This window comes from Ictalurus furcatus, chromosome 22 (assembly GCF_023375685.1).
Source record: "Ictalurus furcatus strain D&B chromosome 22, Billie_1.0, whole genome shotgun sequence".
Lineage (NCBI taxonomy): Eukaryota > Metazoa > Chordata > Actinopteri > Siluriformes > Ictaluridae > Ictalurus > Ictalurus furcatus.
Window position 1 is genome coordinate 17441403 of NC_071276.1, and position 6000 is coordinate 17447402.

Sequence of the window (6000 nt, forward strand, 5' to 3'; positions counted from 1 at the left end):
AAAATGTGTGAGTTTGTGGAAATGTCTGAGGTAAAATGATGAATTTGAATGTGTGGGGTAAAATTGTTGAATGTGAATGTTTTTTGTGTGAATGTGTGAGGTAAAATGTTGAATTTGTGAGTGTTGTGTGAGAATGTCTGAGCTAAAAATGTGAGTGTGAGTGTTTTATGTGAACATCTGAGGTAAATCGTGAATATGAGTGGTGTGTCTGAATATGTGAGGTAAAATAGTGAGTTTGTGTGTTTTTGTGTGACTGTCTGAGGTAAAATGTTAAGATCTGAGAATGTTGGGTGTGAAAGTGTGAGGTAAAATTGTAAATGTGTGTTTTCTGTGAGGTAAAATCTTGATTACGTGTACATTAGAGCAAATGTTTGAATAACGGCACCTCCAAAAAATCTCATGTGAGATGCATTTCTGGAACATACATGTTTTTTCATGGATTGCGTTATCTGTTCCATTGGTGTTCCATATGCGCTGAAGCAATATATAATCGATTGTTGAGGCAGATACTGCATATATGGACAACTGTGTAAAAATCTGTGAGCTACCTGAGATTTCAAGGTGCAAGAGCTGAACAAGACCAGTGGGATATTTTATTTTCTTATTGCACTTTAAAATACTATGATACACAAGTTTAATGAATTCACATTGTCATTGGATCAATGATTATTGTAGATATACTGTATATGTATATAATAAATGAGTTTTCTTTTATATAAATGTTTATTTGTAGGTTATATATGTATACATGTCCAAAATTTATTATTTGTTCAAATATATTTTGTCCTACACAGACTCATTTTTGTTCATTGTTTACAATTAAATTTTTTCTTATTTTTGATTATATGTATGTTTTTTTTTATTATTTTTTAAAATTTATTTTATTTATTTATTTATTTTTTGCCATACATATATTTATTGATGCACCTTGACATGCTGTTTCTCAGCTTGGGTTAATCTGATATGTGATATGTGCGTGTTGGGTCCAGCCTGTAACGTGTGTTTACTGCGTCTTCCTGTAATGCTGTATCTGACAAGAATAAAAAGAAGGCCAGACAAACTGGCCTCATGCAGTGCTATACACGTTTGTAATAACACAACATGAGAAATGTTAGTTTGTTACAGCAAGTCTCAACTTGCTATAGAGTCAGCACCTCTCACAAATTTCCCATAACTTTTCAATGTTTGATGTACAGATCCAATTCTGAGGATCAGGCAAAATATAACATACACATGAATTTATATCACATACACAGATGTCATTATAATTACAGAATGTCCTCATGCCTTACAATCTGCTATATCACCTAAATTCATACATTCAAACTCTTGATTAGACAAATGCTTCCACACAAACCATCTGTTTTAAGTGATTCATGAGTATATATATAAAAGGGTGACACATGTAACAGAAAAAACATAGTGTCTCTGTTATACTATGGGGGCATTTATTAATTTTTCTCGCATGGTTTGTCTCCACTTGTCTCCTTAAAGCAAAAACTCACTGCAAATCGATACAAAGTTCTTCAGACTGATCAACTTATTCCTATGATGAAACATTTCTGTCCTGATGGGCGTGGTCTCTTCCAGGATGAACTCACGAGGGCTCAGAGCATGAAGGTTCACTGAATGGTTTCATGGGGATGAAAATGATATGCTATGGCCTTCACAGTACCCAGATCTCGACTCAGTTGTACACCTATGGGAGATATTGGAGCAAAGTGTGAAATAGTGCTTTCCATCATCATCAAAACACCAACAGAGGGAAAATCTTTTAGAAGAACAGTGTTCATCATTGTAGTACAGTTCCAGAGATGCAATATATGAAATAATTATTTTTTAAATGTAGACGTAATAATTCATGCAGTAGACAAAGAAAACACACAGAAAGCACACTTAATAGTCATCTATATTTTTACGATTCAATAATAATAAGCATCAATATGTGGGGAAGAAAAAACAAATAAATAAATACATAAATGTGAGTAATATTTCTTACATTAAGCTTATTAGTATATAAATATGGTAAAATATATCCATATTCCAGTTTTTACAGTACAAACTACCCTCGCAAAAAAATAATCTAAATGTATAAAATAAATAAATGATGATGATGATGATGACACTGTTTGGAAATTGCAGTAATTTGGTGTACAGACCAGTTTGATCAAGTGCACAAAAAGCCTATTGTAAAGAAATAAAAGAATCTCTGCACAGCAGATCCATATCGAAGTTAATTCAGTGAGTGCTCAATACAATTCAGAGAAACCTGAATGACTCCTGTGAAAACAATAAACCTGAAACCTCACTCATCCCAATCGAATACCTGGCTTCATGTGTGTAGAAACAACAAACGGCAACAGGCTCGGAATCTGAGACTATATAAATATAGTGATTTTTTATACCGTGCAACACAAGACTACCTTATGTTTATGATCTCCTCCAGGACTAATGAAATTTATATAGATTTGCAAAATATTAAAATGTGAAACTCCAAGTTCAACTGCAAGATGCTTACATAATCAAAGATAGGACTATGCAGCAAAAAAGCATGTTTCCTGCAACAACATTACAACAATAGTGTTAGATATTCTGTAACAATGAGTCAGGATCCAGGAGACTAGTGTTGGTTTTCAGAATCTGATGGTAATTGTGTACTTGAAGAATCTTCAGACCAAGGTTTTCCCAATACTAGCATAACTTTAGAAAGATTTCACCAGCTCAAAGCTACTGATTGAACAAGCCTAGTGTATGTAGGATAAAAAAAATAACAACTTTATTCCACCGTTCTGTGCAAAAATGCTCCAGAGCCATCAAATTGCACAGCCCTCTTCAAGTCATGCTACAGGTTTTCGATAGGACTCTGACTGAGCCATTCCATATTATTGATCTTCTTCTTCTGAAACCATTCCTTTGTTGACTTGGATTTGTTCCTTGGGTTGTTATCGTGCTGGAAGTTGACATTTTTCTTCACCTTTAGCTATCTAACTGCCGGGTTAGCCTGCAGGTTTCATGACAAAGTAGATTGGTATTTGGAGCTAGCCGTGATTTCATCTGTTGTGACTAGAGCCCCAGTCCCAGCTCAACAGAAGCAGCCCCATAGCATGATGCTCCTGCCGCCACCACCATGCTTCACCATGGCTATGGTGCTATTTGATGTGTTTACTCTGAATTCAACCGAACACTTTGTACCAAAACAAAAGGAATGAAAAATACAACATTTTTAGGAACAACATGTTTGTGTAAATGCTCATGCAAAATTATGTCGAAATATAATTAATTCAATTCAAAGTTCGTAAACAATGTATTTATTAGAAGGTATGAGCAAGACTTAAGTCATCTTAAGCATAGCGTTAGTCAAAGGTCAACATAAAGGAACATAAACTTAACCAATAATCACAAAACTTAGCAAATAATCAAAGCAAAAATGATTCAAACAAATATTTCTTTCAACAGAAACAAACATAAATGACTCACATGAGCCATTCAACAAACGTTAATCTTAATAAAGTCCTCATTCACAATTCCTCCCCCTTTATAATTCTATTGGATTAACGACCTTTTTTTTAGTAACCAATGATTAATAAACGTTGCTATATGACAGATATAAGCCAGTATTTCATTGATATTTCTGCCTTTCTAAGATTGTTTTTAAGATCATTTTTGAACGAAGATATTTGAGTAGGAAACAAAAGTGCTGCTCGGCAGTAAAGAAGAGTGAGGCATACTAAGGATCAGGTGATCGGCAAATGGCCAAAAAGTAGTCAAAATGGCTTGGAATCAGCAGAGACAAGGCTAGAGTGAAAACACCAGACTATTTAAAGTTAGCAGTGTGATTGCAAACAGGTGAGCGTCATTAGTAATCAGGTGACTAGGAGTGTGACTGAAGGTCATGTGACATGAGGGACAAGAAAAATACAATTGGGACTATTTGTTTTTGTGACTTTTTTCAGACACAGGGATAATAAATAAATAAATAAATACATACATACATACATAAATAAATAAATAAATAAATAAATAAATCATCATCATCATTTTGATTTCTATAGTGTGTTTTTTGTTATTTACTCATCCTATGAAAAGACAGGACAATATTATATATAGACAATATTTACAGCCAACTACACTGATGTAAAGCTTTACAGTATAGTAGCCTTTAATTCAATAAATGTGATGTGTAACTAAAAGTCTTCTTGGATGGATGATTCCAATAGTATAGGTCGGTGTGTAGGTTAAACTTCTTATCACAGTGCTAAATTGGCATTTTATTTTGTAAAAATAAGACTTCATCGTTGTTGTGGCAAGGTTATATTTGAACAGATTTTTATGAAGTAACTCTCTGAGAACATGACAGTGTAAACTGTAATACTGAAATCCCGCTCATGTCGCCTGTGGAAAGGCAGAAAGATCTTCAAGGAAGCATTTTTTTTTTTTTTTTTTTTACATTTGCATATCATGTATATTCATAGATCCTGACCTATTTTGTTTAGGAGAATAAAGATGTACAGGTGCATCTACACCATTTCCTGAGAATAAAAACACATTAAGCAATTTATTATTCCATGAAGAGATTTCATTACAACGGCACACATCTTCAGGGAGTTCGTGATTTGAAAAATGTATGTTTTATAATTCATAAGAAATACATACCTTTCTTTTCCATGTTCCTTCCAAAGCCACATCCCCAGACTGAAATGTCTGAGTTGTAATGTGGGATGTGGAGCTTTCTCGATTGACATGTTCCTCTCCATGTTGCTTCCAAAGCCACACCCCCAGACTAAAATGTCTGAATTGTAATGTGGGATGAGGAGCGTTCTCGATTGACATGAAAAACAAGCTAGTTGGGACATCTCTGTGAACTGATTAGATATAGGTTGGTGGCTCACAATTATTCATTTAAAAAAAAAAGAAGTGTTTTTCATATTAGCTTCTGGAATCTGGGAACAAGTGTGGTGCCAAGTATGTTGTAACAATGTGTTGTTAAATAAAAATGAATTAATTAACTAATGTGGAATTAAAATCCAAAATTTCGGTGTCATGTTTGGGTATGAGCAGTTTACCAGACAACACTTTATTATACACTTAACAGCAAAACCAATCATTCTGTCTTAAATTGAATCAAACCGAACTGGTCCTGAGATGGATAAGTGGTGGCAAGTGCAATAAGATGGTTAATTAAACACTGCTTGTTCATTTAACATGCATCTGAATTGAGTAATCAATAGTAGTAGTTTCTGGCCAAACCTGCTGTGGGTTTAAGTGATATTTCCACAAGGGGACTTTCAGCAAATGGAGGTGCCAAGCGCTGACATGTTCTCTAACAATGAACCACGCCATCCATTAAACCGATTCATAATTACACGTATGGAGTAGAGGACGTGGCGACTTTGTCTGAGACAAAGCAGCAATCAGCGCTCAGGCACGGCCTGCACGCAGCAGATGTGGAAATTGCTCAGAACGTTCCTTCAGTTCACCTGATTCGAATGTAGATAACAGATGGAGCGGGATGCTGAGATTAGATTAATATTTGATGATGCGTCGAGCTCCGACACTCCCATTTCGCTCTCGATCCATCTCGCTAACGTTTTCTTTCCTCTCCACAATTACATACTTTCAGTTACTACAGGATGAATTTGCTATGGTGAGCTTTATCGTGTTGAGATATATGACTATATCGAGATTCATACCACAACGATGTAGTTTAGCATTATATTAGCTCATTGCTAATACGTTATCGTTTCTATAGTAACAGCCCGCATAGACATAAATTAAGCCTAATACAAACTAAGCTGTTATTGAACAAAAACATATCATTGTTGACATGTTTTTTTGTAAGGTTTCTGTAAGCAGATGTTTATTTAACATTCATGGAAGGAGTCTCCAGTGTCAAGTGTCCGTCTCAAGAGAGAAAAAAATAGAGGCCGGTGAGGGAACAACTTTCTATAACCGCTATAACAAGCGATAATAGGAACTAACTCGTGTTGTGGACAGTCCACA